Source organism: Lupinus angustifolius, chromosome LG01 (assembly GCF_001865875.1).
Source record: "Lupinus angustifolius cultivar Tanjil chromosome LG01, LupAngTanjil_v1.0, whole genome shotgun sequence".
NCBI lineage: Eukaryota > Viridiplantae > Streptophyta > Magnoliopsida > Fabales > Fabaceae > Lupinus > Lupinus angustifolius.
The window spans coordinates 15522858-15540632 of NC_032009.1; the positions used below are offsets into that span (position 1 = coordinate 15522858).

Consider the following 17775-nt stretch of genomic DNA (forward strand, 5'->3'; position numbering starts at 1 on the left):
GAATATTATTCTCAATGGATACAATATTATTATCTTTATCACAATTCCATTATTCATTAACTTTAATAAAAATAATAATATTAATATCATTATTTTAGATTGTGGCTTATTATATTTTGTACAGTTCAATATTTATACTATTATGAATTCATAAAATCATAAATATGAATATTTAAAATTAATTTTAATATCAATAACGTTAATAAATCGATGTTTACATATTAAAGTTATTATTATGTTTATATTATTTTTTATAATATAAAATATAACTTTTATAGTATATATATTTGACTTAATATTTTCATTGTTTGAATTTAGTTTCTTCATCCATGTTATTATCGAAGTTCTATTTATATTATTTAGAATAAATATATGTTATAGGTTATACATATTTCTTATTAGTTATTTTAGAATTAAACAACAAATGATTATACATTTATATCTATAATGAGCCTGTCTAAAATTTAGGAATCAGAAATAACTTTGATCAAAATTGTATTAGTATTTGAAATAGCCATTTTCCTAAGATTATTATTCTATTTTTGGTGGTTCATTTTACCTACAAGATAGAGATAGAAAAAGACCTTGTTATACTTTATATTGTTCTGTATGAAGATGAAGGGCATCACACCTTATAATGTATTGAACAACACATCATTATCATATTAATTTAAAAATCATCAATAAGTTTATATGTCATTATTATTTGACTATAAAATAAGATTAATTTCAAAAAACGCATTATTATTATTTGACGATAAAACAACTGCAAACAAATAAAATTCAAAAATTGTTACTATTGTTACTACTCTTAATAACTACTAACAAATAATAATAATAGAAAATTATTAATATTCTTTTTTTATCATATTTCTTTTTGTTACTATTTGAATACTACAACAGTAACATTGCAATATTAGAATCAAATCTAAACAATAAACAAAATATATTCATAATGAGTATTGTCTAAAATTAAGGAATACATATTTGTTATGACTTATAACTACTTCATATTACCTATTATATAATTAAACAATAAATGACTATAAATTTATATTTATAATGAACATGGTCTAAAATTAAGGAATCATAAATAACTTTGATTGAAATTGTACTAATATTTGAATTAGACATTTTCCTAAGATTGTTATTCTATTTTAGTTTTAAAATGTCAAATCATTTATTAGTTAAAAATATAGCTAATATTTTCAGAACTAATAGAGGAAAATTTAAAATCACAAACATATATATTAAAATTTATAAATTTTGTTTGTTACAATTCTATAGTTACAAATCCTTTTTTACAATTTGAATTTTATGAAAATATATTATTACACTGTTATAATTTAAATATTATAATGATTGTACTTTAATATTATATAACATTATGTAATAATTGTACTTTAATTTTTAATATATATAAAGTCTAAACTTGAAATAACTACCACCATGATTCTATTTTCCTATTTTTCCCTAAGTATGTTTTATTTTTAAAGTAAATTCATATAATCATAGATAACTATAATTAGTACATCTCATTTTAAGTTGGCTATTATAATAAATACAAAAATTATAACATGAAGTACATCTAATAAAAAACATTCTAATTCTCTAAAATAAAAAATACAAATTTAATACTTAATATCAAAATATAAGAATGCAGGTCGGCAGACATGAAGTGTTTGTCGACACGCTAGTATTATATAATGTAACAACTGCATATTAAGTTAATTTGCTAAGCGTTTTATTGATTTTATATTAAATAAATTTTAAAATAACGCACATGACCAATAAATGTTTCATAACGTAGTGAAAATATTGATTATACATTTATATATATAATGAGGAGTGTCTAAAATTAAGGAATCGGAAATAACTTTGATTGGAATTATACTAATATTTGAATAGTCATTTTCCTAATATTGTTATTCTATTTAGGTGTAAAATATCAAATCATTTATTAGCTAAAAATATAACTGGTACTTTCAGAACTAATAGAGGAAAATTTAAAATCACAAACATATATATTAAAATTTATAAATTTTGTTTGTTACAATTCTATAGTTACAAATCCTTTTTTACAATTTGAATTTTATGAAAATATATTATTACACTGTTATAATTTAAATATTATAATGATTGTACTTTAATATTATATAACATTATGTAATAATTGTACTTTAATCTATATCTATACTATATATAAAGTCAAAACTTGAAATAATTACCACCATGATTCTATTTTCCTATTTTTCCCTTAGTATGTTTTATTTTTAAAGTAAATTCATATAATCATAGATAACTATAATTAATACATCTCATTTTAAGTTGGATATTATAATAAATACAAAAATTATAACATGAAGTACATCTAATAAAAAACATTCTAATTCTCTAAAATAAAAAATACAAATTTAATACTTAATATCAAAATATAAGAATGCAGGTCGGGAGACACGAAGTGTTTGTCGACACGCTAGTATTATATAATGTAACAACTGCATATTAATGTTTCTTAATGTAATGGTTGCATTGTAACTGTGTGTGTGGAAGAAGTTAATTTGGTAAGCGTTTTATTGATTTTATATTTAATACATTTTAAAATAACGCACATGACCAATAAATGTTTCATAACGTAGTGAAAATATTGATTATACATTTATATATATAATGAGGAGTGTCTAAAATTAAGGAATCAGAAATAACTTTGATTTGAATTATACTAATATTTGAATAGTCATTTTCCTAATATTGCTATTCTATTTAGGTGTAAAATATCAAATCATTTATTAGCTAAAAATATAATTGGTACTTTAAGAACTAATACAGGAAAATTTAAAATCACAAACACATATATTAAAGTTTATAAATTTGGCGGTTACAATTCTACAGTTACAATTCTTTTTTTACAATGTGAATTTTATAAAAATATATTATTAAACTATTACAACTCAAATATTATAATGATTGCACTTTAATATTATATAACATTATGTAATGATTGACCGATAAATGTTTCATAATATAGTGAAAACATTAATTAAGCAAATTTGCACACGGTATAAAATCTTTATCCTCGAATAAATGCGAATAATAACATACCTTAAATTGCATAATTTTCCATCTTAGAAGATTTGATTCGATTACAGTTGTGATCTTGAATCAATTTTCTAGTGGATTAAATTGAAAGTCTTAAGTACAATAAAATAAAAAAATAAACTGTACAATAAAAACTAAAATCTTAAATCAATATACAAATCTTCATACATCACACAATGTCATTAAATACAATAAAAATGATATTATCACAAAATGTAAACTTTAAATTTAAAGTTATAGGTTGATTTTATTTTGCTAAAATAATATCAAAATGATTATTAAAACACATACAATTTATTGCTCTAGTTTAGGTAAGGTAACATATAATATATTCTCTAGTGTTTACTTTTAAACAATTATTTCTTTACAAATTGAAATGAAAATAATCAAAATAACAAATTGTCACGGGCTATTATCTTTTCTCTTCCCCTGTATCATCCATCATTGTCGACGTCATTTTCAACAATTATATTACAACCTGGTAAAGACAATCTATATGCTCTTTGTTAAAATAATGATTATTTTTAGTAGAAAATTCTATAAACAAAATATTAGATGCACAAATATATAGAAAACTAACCAACAATAATGCTTCAAGGGTGAACCAATAATAAGAGGCATCATATTGAATACAACTCTTGTCATCGCCCACGTCATTAGAGATAAATCACAACTCCAATTATCGTACAATAAGCACATATCTATAAAACAAACAAAAAATTAATAAAGAACACACTTTAATACAATATCTTCAATGGAAAACATAAAGAGCCACTCTAAAGTTAACTATAAAACATTCTTGCAAAAAAAAAAAAAAAAAAACTTTCAAATGGTAAAATACATCTCTATAAAATAAGCACATATATATAAAATAAACAAAAAAATTTAATAAAGAAGACACTGTAATACAATGGAAAAATCAAGAATCACTCTAAATTTAACTATAAAACATTCTTGCAAAAAAAAACAGAATAATTTCGAATGGTAACATATATCTTTGGTCACTGACAAAAGAATCTTTTGAAATGAAATGTCAAAAGAACACGGACCAAGAAAGAAAAAATTGGTGGAAAATAAGAAAAGTGATGAAATGAGGGAGTGAAAAGTAGAGAGAAGATTTTATGCTTGAGAATGAAATGTGAGAAAGATATAGAAATAGCCACTGACAACATAATCTTTTGAAATGAAATAGAAGAAGAATACGAATCAAGAATAGAAAAAATTGGTGGAAGATAAGAAAAGTGATGAAATGAGGGAGTGAAAAGTAGAGAGAAGATTTTATGCTTTAGAATGAAATGTGAGAGAAAGATATGGAAGAATAGAAAAAAGTGAGAGAAAGATAATGATCTATTATGTTAAATTGAAACAAGTAGTAAAGAGAATTTTTCATCTTATGTGTGAGCTTGCACAATAAGAGGTAGAGAACTTTTAAGAGGGAAAATTTTGCATAAGGTATTGACATGTGTCTCTTGTTAATGTGGCAAGAGTTGGTATTGACATGTGTCCCTTGCTAATGTGGCAACAATTTTTTTTGTTATATAGTAAATAGATAGAGATTATACAAATCAATAAATATAAGTTATATTTATTTATCATTCTTGATTTAGTTACTTTTGGTTAATACTTATTTCTAATTGATAGTTTTAAAGATAACAATATTTCAAATACTATTATGTACTCAAGCAATTGGGAAATATTATAATCTGAGTAACTTTTAGTACTCAAACAAATAATTGGAAAGTGCATTATATTTTACTTGACAGTTTCGAAAACAAAATAGTGTCTTATTAAATTAGTATCTTATAAAAATTAACATTAAGCCTCATAGATAGTGCTTGTAATAATGATGGATGATAGGAGTATTATGGACCCATTTTCTAGTGAGAAATTAGAAATCTTAATTTACTAAATGAAATATGACATATAAGTGTTATATATATCTTGTACTAATGAAAGAAGATAGTATTATGGAACCAAATTCAGGATATGTGAATTATATGACTTATTTTCAGTAGGTACTGTTTGAAGGAATTTTATTTAACTTACCACTGATAATAGTATTATTATTACTTACCATTGCCCTTATTTAATGAAAACATTTCAATGCAGAAATGATCTTGACTGCTCAACACAAATTTTGATAGAATAAGCAATAGAAGAATTATGAAAATTTAAGGTAAAGTAGCATGGAATAACAATCTATGTAATTATTCATGTCACCGTAAAGAATTTTGGGTCACACATGTACTGTTTAAATGTATTTAGAGACATTATTATAAGTAGCTAAATTAAAGTGATCTACTTCAAGTAAGGTATATAACTATAGACATAATTGTCATGAAAATTATTGTGTAGATATCTAAAGTTTTATTTGTATTTTTATGATGGACAAAAATAAGAAATAAGAAAATTGAAAATGCATCACCCTTAATGAAATGGAATTTTTGTCTTATAAATAGAAGTTATGGTCCCCAATTCTAGACGTGAAACACAAACAATATGAACCACAACATATCAAGTTATTATCATCGTCCCATTAGAGGAGAAACTAAGGATAAGAGTGATCTACAATTGAAAGGCCAAATAACCTACATGTTCTACTATGAACATGCATTTACATACAAGGACAAAGGACATAGAGTTGATGCATATATGATGAAGAATGGTATAGAGTTCATGCACCATATTCTCAATGAATATATTAAGCTACATTTCCGCTTTAGTTTTATCTATATTCTTCTTGTTGATTTAACATGAAAAATCTTGGCTATATGATGGTAGTATATTCATCATCTTTAGTAGTATTCATATTTAATTATAAAGTCTCCAACCAATTAAAGTTTATAAGAAATATTTTTCCCAACAACCACAACCAAGTAAGACATCAAACATTGGTTCACACACGATATAACTAGACCAAAGTGTCATGAAATTAAACTATGGGACACATTGACAAGAGAAGACTCGCATAAGTGGAGTCATCGTCCCTTCCCTTTATGATCATTAATTAATACTACAACACTGTCATACATAGTATCCTGCACTTAAAATTTGCTATGGTGCCTGAATCTTTCCCACCACATCAACTCTTCAGAACTTGTCGCTGCAATATTGCACAAACCAATAAATAAAGGAAGTGATTTAACTACCAAATTTTATACCATAAATAATCTATGCTCGGCAGAAGTAATTTAGGTTTAATATTGTTAATTGGCTAAATTTTCAGTAACTAGCTAGCAAAAGCGCATACATGTATTAGGCTTGTGAGAATAGTATGTATCATCAGAGTGATTTCATGAAAACCCTTTTAAGAATTTTAATGATTTTTTATGGGTATTATTATTAAGAGTGTAATATATATCAATTGTTGTTACGGTAGCTTGCAACAATGATAAATGACACGAAACAATACTTAGTGGTTGGGTCACGACCAGATCTCTCTCTTTAAGACGTTTCGTGACACTGTCAAAAATGTGCAAGCAGACTATCAACAACACCATCCCCAGGATAAAACAGTCCAGATATCTGTTATCGAATTCTTACTGCAGTGTAAGAACCGATCTCGAATACACCTACCACAATATGTATATCAGTGTCAATTCTCGAAATTCTCACAATATGACTAACAGTGTCAATTCTCGAAATACCCACAATATGGCTACCCATGCCAATTATCTTCCCACAATACTGACTACCAGTGTCAGTTCTCGAAATATCCGCAATATGACTACTTGTGCCAATTCTTTTCCGTCAATACTGACTATCAGTGTCAGTTCTCGAAATTCCTACAATATGACTACCTGTGCCAATTCTTAGTACCACGGAAAGAAAGGGGAAGAAGTTTGCGAGAAATGCATCAGCAGAAAATATGAGTGAGAAAGAAAAAGTTGAATGAAAACGTATTCAAATTGGGGCAATAAAATATGAAGATAACAAACTTCTATTATATATGGGTTGTAGTAATTATAGAGATCATCTGACAAGTCATTCAAAATGAAATTCATAAAAGTAATCATTTTCATTCGAGAGAGCTATATTAATAGCTAGTTTATCCTTTTTCTTTTTTTCAGCTTTCTCCAGCAACATTAGGACACTAATTTTCAAAATGTGTGCAACTTTTCTTATGTTGAAGAAAAATTTCATCTTATGTTGCTAACGTTTAAAATTTGTACCATCAAACCGAAATGGTTTGTTCAGTTCATAGCTATTCGGTCCACTAATATTGTCTACGAATGTTGTTGCAGTAGAAACGTCTTAAAAATTGTTGTTACCGTAGCTTGCAACAATTATAAATGGCATGAAATAATACTGGCTGAGTCACGAACAGGTCACTCTCTTTAAGACGTTTCGTGACACTGCCAAAAATGTGCAAGCAGACTATCAACCACGCCGTCCTTAGGATAAATAGCCCAAATATCTGTTATCGAATTCTTACTGCACTATAAGAACCAATCTCAAATACACCCACCATAATATGGCTACCAATGCCAATTCTCGAAATTCCCACAATATCGCTAGCAGTCCAATTCTCAAACTACACACAATATGGCTACCCATGCTAATTCTCTTCCCACAATACTAACTACTAGTATATGTTCTCAAAATGGCCACAATATGGCTATCTGTTCCAATCTTTTCCCTCAATACTGACTATCAGTGTCAGTTCTCGAAATTTCCACAATATGACTATCTGTTCCAATTCTTAGTACCACGGAAAGAAAAGGGGAGATGTTTGCCGAAAATATGAGGGAGAAAGAAAAAGTTGAATGAAAACGCATTCAACTTGGGGCAAAAAAATATGAAGATAAGAGACTTCTATTTATAATATGAGATTTTTTCCATGTTCCTAGTCTCTCCAATGTGGAACTTGGGAGTTGTTTTCTTTCAAAACTCTTCTATATGGGACTTGGAAGTTTTTTAGATTTCACACCCACAACCAAGTTCCAACATCTATGTATTCACAATATAAATATTTATATACAGACAATGCATCATTTATTGTTCACTATTCATTTGTATTACTTTTACTTAAGAATTAATAATAGTTAAGAATAAATAGATAGTGATACAACGACAATGTAAAAAACTCTTACACTATCCGCACATACATCTTGTTATGTCTATTATTAATCATTATTTCAAAACTTCAAAGCATTATGCGAAGTATATAAATGATGTTGTTAAGAGGTAATAATAGTGGTTAGAACTTAGAAGCTGTAGCTCCACTCATCCATTTATGGTGTTATCATTTTATTAGTATTTAGATGAAAAACTTGACAACTTCCTTAAAAAGGTAAGTAACAAGATAAGGAAAATGTGAGATAACAAGATAAGGAAAATGTGAGGTATCAGTTCTTTCCTTAAATTGTGAAATCTTCATTTCAGAAATTGTTACATTAATTTCTATTTGTTTGCTTAAATTTAATTCTATACATTAATTAGGGATTATCAGAGATAACTATTGAAACTTTTAGTAGCATATCATAAACTAATTCATTAAAAATATAATTAGTACCATATAGTTCTTCAAATCTACTAAAATGATACTTATTTATTACTTTTATTTCTTCTTTCATTGTCATCTAACCACACACAATGAACTGAGAGATAGTATGGTGTTGATTATAAGAACGTCTAAAAAATATTTTTTCTATTTTTAGGAAATTGCACGTCTAACATTCTATATAAAATCATTTTGTGGAATTTCATGTGAATAGAAATAAATTTATTAACATTGCCATGATATTGAATTTAAAGTTGATAGAAATAACATACGTATTACACTTGGTGGAGGTGCTAATCTTATAGGGAGATTGACCCCGCATTTGGTAGAGAGTGATGATGCATTCACAAGATCGTATTGGGTGGAAGAAGCATCGGATTTGAGGCAATTGCATGCGGTTTGTTTGTCAGCGGTGCTTTGAGCCAACGAGACGAGTCCCTTGACTCCATTGCAGCATGTTACAGGAAGTCAGGAACAGCTCCACCGGACTGCAGGTAAGTGAGGCATGGAGCTATGCCACTAACAACCTGTCCACATGTTATGGTAGCATGTGCAATGGGTGCACCCACCACAACCATGCACATCAAAACCATACATGTTACCTTAATGCTTGCCATTACTTCACAAACTAATTTGCTGTGTATTTGCTTTTGGATATTGCTTACTTGGTGATATACGGGATGCATGGTATGCAGTTTATATAGAAAATAAGAGAGAGATTATTACATAATGCTGCACTAAAAGATGGATTGTGGCCTAGGCCAATCCTCATTTGACAGGTGGTGTACGTTGAAAGTATTGTTTACAACCGTGAAAAGCACGGTCTCATGCATTTACCCTCTCCCGTCACAAACAACTAATTCATTTTTATTTGTTCTCACATATTATTATATAATTTGTTATAATTCTCCATGAAATAAGAATAACATTTACGTTTTTCTCACAATGACAAAAATTGTTCCTATTCTTGTTTGGCTCCCACAATATTTACCTTTTTTCCCACAACATTTATTTTTCTCCTCACTTTCCTTTGTTTAAGAACAACTAAGAGTTCTTCTTATTTAAGAACAAAAGTAAGAAAATAAGAACAACACAATGGAGAACAAAGTAAGAATGTTCTTATTCCGTTAAGAACAACCATTATGGTTGCTCTTAGACTTGGGATCCTCTCCTATGTTGGACAGTGCAGTACAGGAATGAGGCTCAGTTTCATTTGATGATTTTAAAATAATTTTTAATACAAAATAAGCTTCAAATTTAAGTCATTAAAACTTTTTAAATAACACATGTTATTATCTTATTCAGTATTGAACTCACCATTACCAAAGTAATTCACCATGCATTAATATTTAATATCCTTTGAAGTGAATGCTATCATTCATTTCAAATTAAAAAAAAAACAAAGACATTATTATAATAATTTGCTTTATTCCACTAAAAATAAGGAGAAATTATTCCATTATAATTGTAGATAGTTATTAACTATATATAAAATATTTTATAAAATTTTAATTTTAATAAAAAACTTTTAAGACATTATTCTAATATAATTATTAATTGTATACATAAGATTATTTGTTGTGATTTTCATTCTAATAAAAAATTGAGAGACATTATTTTAATATAATTATAGATAATTTTAATTATATATAGGATATATATCATAGATATTCAGTAAAGTTTTAAATTGATTGTCAACTATCTAACATAACATTAATCTTTATCTGTGCTTAGAACCAGATATAATAATATTAAGCACACATAAATAGATTTAATGCCTAACACATAATTTATAAGAGTATTATGACATTATTCGGCTTATTTAATCAACTCCACTTCATGGAATAAATTTGATAGTTATTTATTAATTATGTAAGTTATCCCATCCAGATCTACCATCTTCCAATTTGATATGGATCTCCTGATTGTTATCAAGATGCATGCGGCAACCATGGGTTTGTTAGCAGTTGGGTCCCATTAAATGCTCAATGGTAGATCCTCTTGTCTTTGAGCATGTAGCGATCTATTAATGTTAGATTCATGAGAAAAATATGTATGTATTGATAATGTATAAATTTTATATATTGTTAATATATCATTTATTATTCATATTAAAGTAACTTAAATAAATGATTGATAATGTAATATGTGTATAAATCTTTACACGAAGAATCTATATATTTTACATACTAGATTTATTGCTCTGCACTAATGTATCATCTCATATTTGAGCACCTGAGCGTTATATTAGACGTTAGATTTATGAGAAAAATATATATATATACACAGAAAGAGAATTTTATATTGTCATCACATCATTTATTATTTATTTTAATCTTTATTGACTTTTAAATAAAAGTAATACAGATGAATGATAAATAATATATTAACTATGTATTAATCTTTAAACTGTCAATGTATAGTTGTTATACTCAAGATTTATTGCGTGGGACTGAAGTTCACTCTCAACTATCCATATACATCTACCCTAATTTGTACAATTGTATAACTTAGTTAATCTAAGAAGAAATATTCCAACAGGTTATCTTTTTTTCCTCTCTTTTTTTTAAGCCGAAGGTGCAACTACACCTCGAAATATATTAGATGGAAAAACGATACATTAGTGATAAGAAGAAGAGAATCTATAACTAGGAAGAAGGTTCCTATTACGCAAGAATTCATGATGAATGAAATTAGGAGTAGACATCCATTTCGAACTAACTTTGGAGTTAATCCCATAATTAGCCAATTTATCCGCGCAAGAATTGCCTTCTCGATAGATATGAGACACCCTGAAATTCATTCCAACCATTTTTGCTTTGCACTGAATCCATTTGTTTATGAGCTTCCAAGGAGGATTATGATTTCCATTGAGAATTTCCACCACCAATGTGGAATCACATTCAAGCCAGAGATTCATCCAGGCCTTGGATATAGCAAAGATGATTGCTGATAAAGCAGCATTAAACTCAGCAAATAAAGCATCCTCAATGCCGTAGTAATCAGCCATGCAGGCAATGCACTGACCACTGTGATCTCTGAAGATTGCTCCTCCCCCAGCGTGGCCAGGATAACCTCTAGCTGCACCATCAGTGTTAACCTTGATGGTGTTTCTCGTAGGGGCAGTATAGAAGGAGCCTTAGGATAATTGATAGCAACTTTGAAAGCTTTATGGATACAAAGGTCGATCAAAGAAGGCTTGCTTGAAACTTTGGAATAGCTAGCTGAAAGAGAGGTTATCGTTATGATTCTATTGATGACAGAGCCAATGCTATAGACTTTGTTGTGAAATCTGCATTGGTTCCTACACCACCAAATCGTGTTGATTGCATGAATAATGCAAGCAGTGAAGAGGTGATGCACCTGATCACACCAATCAGCTTTACTGGCCAGGAGGATTGCTTTAACAGAGGAAAAGTCCAGATGGATTTTGAAAATTCCCTTAATCCAATTCCAAATTTGAGTTGCCAATGGATAGGTGAAAAAGAGATGGGAAGAGGTCTCCACCTGCTAATTTAATTGGATGTCTAATATTTTCCAACAATTATTAAGATCAAAATTGGCAGCCGTTTAAAGCAATGGTAGATTTATTTCTAGAGTTAAGTGCACTCACATCCCCAAGAGTTAAATTATATAAATCCTTTATATTTTTTTCATATCTAATATTTATGAAGAAATAAATATATTTTGTGAGAATGTAATATTTATGCCCCACCTATATAAAGATTTATATATAGTCATTAAATTGTTCACTACTCTTTTAGATTACTTTTTGAAGAGTCTATGATGATTAAATATGAATGGTGGATGATACAGTGATTGTGTATAAAACTCATACACTCTCATTAAATACATATTTTTCTCATCTTTTAAACGAAAGATGGTAAAAAATGTAATTAAGTTAAACAAATCATGGTATATTGTGGAGACAAATCAAAATAGTATACGAGTCAATACTTATTGAGTATTTTTGTCCTTACAATATAGTATAAAAGTGATTTAAATAATATCCTCTTAGAATTTTTTATGCATTTGTAACGAACTAAAAATAATGAAGAGATCTTGACTCTTATACTATTTGCACTTTTTTATAAGCAAAGATTTATCTTAAAGCAGCACAAGGGGTGCCAACCCGAATACAAAAGGAACTACAAAACAAAAGAAGGCATAAAGCACATTAAAAAAACAACATTTCGAATTAGTGCACCACTGAGCAAAGATGAACAGATTTTGATTAATGCTCGAAGCAAACCAAGACCACAATCTAACCTGAATCAAGTCCATAATTTTCACAAAACTAATCTCCTTATCCGAAAAATGGAGTCATTTCGCATTAACCAAATAGACCAAATCACGATAAACCACAACATTCTCCATAATTGTCTCCCTTTTGAATTCTTGCATAACAATTCATGATAATTAAACAGCTTCCAACAGTACTCTGCTGCAAAACAAATGGAATCTGCAACCAAGCATAAAAACCTCGCCAGACAGAGGAAGCAAAAGAGCAAGACAAAATTAGATGATCAAGAGATTCAGAATAATTCAAACACAAAACACAATTTAACTCATCAACACTATGAATAATTCTTCTCTTAAACAACTCCTCCTTAGTTGCAATTCTACCACACAGAGTTTTCCAAACAAACAACACACCTTTGAAGAAGCACAATTAATCCAACTTTTATTAAGAAGAAAACCAACCTCATTTTGTTGGACATTAATTTGGGCTAAGTAAGCTTTTTTAACCACATACCTTCCTAAGTTATATAAACTCCATTTCCAAGTATCTACACTATCTCTTCTACAGGAATGAGAAGCAACCAGTTGATACAAAGAACTGACTGAATTTTCCTCCCAATCAAACAACATTCTCCTCCAAAGAACATTCCAATTCCACTGGATGTTGATCCAGACCCCACAATTTGAAACTAGCGCTTGTCTATTCAAAGCAAGAGCAAACAACCTGGGAAATGTCTCCTTCAAATAACACTGGCCAAACCAAACATCATTCTAGAATAGGGTTTGAGAACCATCTCCAACTTCCTTCCAAAGTTTATCCTCCAACCAACGGTTCCCTGCCTCATATGAGCCACCAACTTTAGCCAAATCCCTCCACCACTTTGAAGCCGATAAAGGAGCCAGCATAACGGCCTCCGGGCCATACTTGGAATTCACTACTTGAACGTCTCGACAATATATCTTATTTTGTTTAACTTAATTACATTCATCACTCATTTTATGTTTAAAAGATAACACTAATTTCTTGTGCAGATGTAATTAATATAAGAGAATAATGTATCTCCTTGTGTGAGGAGATAACTCTCCTCCTTACACCAATTACATAGTAACACATGTCCATTCATTTTTATATTTTTATTTTCTTTCCATTTTCTCATATTTTATTTGTATGAATAATGATTTTCTTCTTTCACGGGAAACCAACAGTTTTGTATCATCTCTTTCACTGTCATGCTCTTCATTCATTCACCCTAATACACTTAATGAAAAATCCACTTCCTTCTCTCATGACACCTCATTCTCTCTAAAATCTATGATTTAGTATGTCCTGAGTTTTTTATCTATGTATTGTGAGTTTTTGTCACATTAAGTCCAAAATAATTCGTAATAGAAGAAACATAAAATAATTCATTAACTATATTAGTCATTAGCCACATAAAATAATTCATTTACTTTTGGACATAAACAGAAGAAACATCAACGTAGAAAATAAAATTTGTTCCATGTTTCCTTTATCATTTATTGCCTTTCCTTCTTTGTCCACGTGAATAACAAATGAAGAGAGGAGTTGTTGTGTGAATTCTTCCTCTTTTTCTCAGAGAACATAAGAGAGAAAAAAGAAGAAGAGAGAATATGCAGATTTGTGAGTGAATATGAAAATTTGTGAAAGAATGTACATATTTGAGAGAGAAAGAAAAGAAGGAGGTGCTGTGAGTGAATGAGAAGTGTCTGGAGAGTGAAAGTGAAGGAGATAGTGTGAGTCTCTTGGTTTCTAGTGTGAGAAGAAAATCATTATTCATAAAAACAAAATATAAGAAAATAGACAAAAAATAAAAAATATAAAAATAAATGGACATGTGTTATTGTACAGTTGGTGTAAAGAGAGGAATTATCTCCTCACACCAGGAGATACATTATTCTCTTAATATAATATATATATATATATAAGGTTGGTCTGCGTGGATACAAAAATGAGAGGTATCGGTTTATATAATTTTAATAAAACTCAAAGGATATCAATATTATTTATTTCATGATCAATGTTGGCCTGTTAGGTCATAAATTGGTTTATTATTTATTTCATGATATTCACATTAATATCAAATTGGTTTATTATTTTCATAACATGGTAATTATTATTTTGGATACATAATCAAAAGTTATAGTTACATTACCAATTAGTAGCTGGTTTAGATAATATATGTTTGTTTTCTTTTTAGTAAAGCCAGAGTTTAAGTCCGATGATTGGTTATCTACCTTGCTGTTTTGAAATTGGTAAATTTGTTTTCTTTCACTATTGTTGTTGAAGTCTACCACAGTCACGACACTGGCTTCCTAATAGGCACCTTCCCCCTTAGGCCCTTACCTTGTATGTTACATTACATCATTTAAGCATTGGCAGATTGACTTCCATTAATTGATTGGTCCTACAATTCATTAGTTCCTATATTCCTATAGGTGATTTTAAAAGTTTCCATTCTACTCACATTAAGAACTATTATCTGATGTATAATAGATTGAAAAAATCTATTTAGATTAAGTGTAAATACTCATTTTAGTTATTAATATTTTTCATTCTCACTAGTTTGATCCCTCAAAAATTGAAAAAACTAAAATGGTTCCCAATTTTTTTAATTATGGGTTAAATTAATTGTTTTTAGGAACAAATTAGTCCATATCAGATTTGTAAAATATGCTAAAATTATCAATTTGACCCGTATTTAAAAGTTTTGGGACCATTTTGGGTTTTTTCAAATTTTGAGGGACCAAACTAGTAAAATCGAAAAACATGAAAGACTAAAATGAGTATTTACTCTTAATTTAATAGGTAAGTCTCTAAGTCATCATAAAAACCTATTTAACTATACTATGCATTAGTCTTACATCGTTAGAAACAATTAATTTAAAAGTTGAATATAAAATAAAGTATATTGATAATGATTGAGTTTGAATTTCTAGATCATCATTGCTTTCAATAAATAAATAAATATATATATATTTTTTTTTTTTGCTTATGACAATAATCACAAATACTAAATGGTCCAAGTGTTCATGCATATTCATTAATTTTTAAAGTAAATACTAATTTCAGTCCCTCATTTTTATGACCTTACCAGTTTGTTCCTTCAAAAGTGAAAACTAAAAAATGGTCCACAAAAATTTCAAATGCGCATAAAATTAGTTATTTTTAACGTATTTTATAACACCTGATAGAGACTAATTTGACACGTATTTGAAATTTTTGGACCCATTTTAGGTTTTTCAATTTTTGAGATACCAAACTAGTAAGGTCAAAAAACATGAGGGATTAAAATGAGTATTTACCATATTTTTATTAGAGTAAATTTGATAGACACTTCAAGCACTTTAGCTTAATTACATCCACAACTCATTTTGTTTAAAAGATTGCATTCATCTCTCTTATAATATATGTATATAAGTTGGTGATAGTTTGTGTAGTTGCAAAATGGGAGGGGTGTTTTGTTTTAGTGTAATTTATTCTATAAAAAATTAAAACAAAAATGTAAGTTAATTTTTTATTGTTTGATAGACATTTAAAAACAGACCTGATAGCTATTTAAAAGGAGACTTCTTAGCCATTTAAAGGAAGACTCTTAGCCTATTTAAATGAAGACTTGTTAGGCTATTTAAAGGCCTCATAGCACAATCAGCTTTTTAATAAGCTCACAAGCTAGAGCAGGCTTTTAGATAGATTGGGACTTAAAGCTTTGATTGTTTTTTAAAATAGTAAACTGGACAACTTTAGTCTACTATATATTATATAGGTTAAGTTTGTTCTAGGCAAAGTCTTACACTTGTTTCGACCTTATATGTAGGCACACATTTAAAACTTCGGCAATAATAATCTTGTAACTAGTTACGTAGTGTTTAATGTGTCACTCTTAGGCCAATATTTTTATAGGACAGGCAATGTATAAGTGTGGAAAGTTTGATAATCCTTTATTTTTCAGTTTATGAGTCGAGAATGCAGTTCATTTTATTTTATTATTACTATGATTATGATTGAATTCACATATAAATTCACCTAAATTCCTTTATTATTTAGTTAATTGAATGATACTAGTATCCATGGAGCAAAAGGAGCACAAGATGGAAAAATATGCGAAAATGGCAAAAATAGAAGACTTTTGCCACAAGGAAAGATCAGACATCACGGTTGTAGTACCTTGATAGCACGGTTATGCAACTTATAACTAGAAAAAAGTGTCTATATGGCCTAACATCACTATAATAATGACTGTGTCTAAACTAATGGTTTAAGTTGCCTCTCAAAGTATTGCTCAACACAACTGTGCTAACTAATATGTAAGGATATGCCATCTCTAACGCCTATAAATTGAGAGCTCTAGCAATTTCGGTAAAAAACACACTATCATAGCTATAGACGTCAAAGGTGAAAGTGCGCATGTCAAGAGGAACACTTTGGAAAGCTTGCTCACTATGTGTTTTTTGGTTTTGATGAGGACAACTTGTGTTTCATAAGAGCTTGAAGATCATCAACAAATCAACGTGCTTAAGTCTCAAGATTGGTATTAGACTTAGATTAGTAATTAGTTTAGGTTGAGTCTAAGGCTTAGGTAAACTCAATACATGTCTCATATGCATAAAACATTAAATCATTTTATTTTTGAGATATGTCATTCATAATATGTTCATGCATCCCATATATACATGTCATATGTGCATCCTAGGCATAAACTTAGTGTTGAACATGTATAAGTTAAGTGCATAACGTATTTGAGTTTTGCAATTTAAAAATACACTTGGAAATATGCAGTTAATCGATTAAGGTGTGTTTTAATCGATTAACATAAGTTTTTGAAAAGTAGTTGGGACAGAAAACTTGCAAAACCGAATCAGTTACAATTTTGTAACACGTTAATCGATTAACCAAGGATTTAATCGATTAA

The 17775-nt window shown here is 28.7% G+C and overlaps 1 protein-coding gene across 1 annotated transcript in view; it reads right to left on the reverse strand.

Annotated features, from left to right (window-relative positions):
• LOC109350009 (non-specific lipid-transfer protein 1-like) overlaps nt 5977-17775 on the reverse strand; it is an 86688-nt gene continuing 74889 nt past the window's right edge. Inside the window, exon 3 of the mRNA XM_019591134.1 lies at nt 5977-6137. The gene's annotated coding sequence lies outside the window, so the exon portion shown is untranslated. The remainder of the gene's footprint in view (nt 6138-17775) is intronic.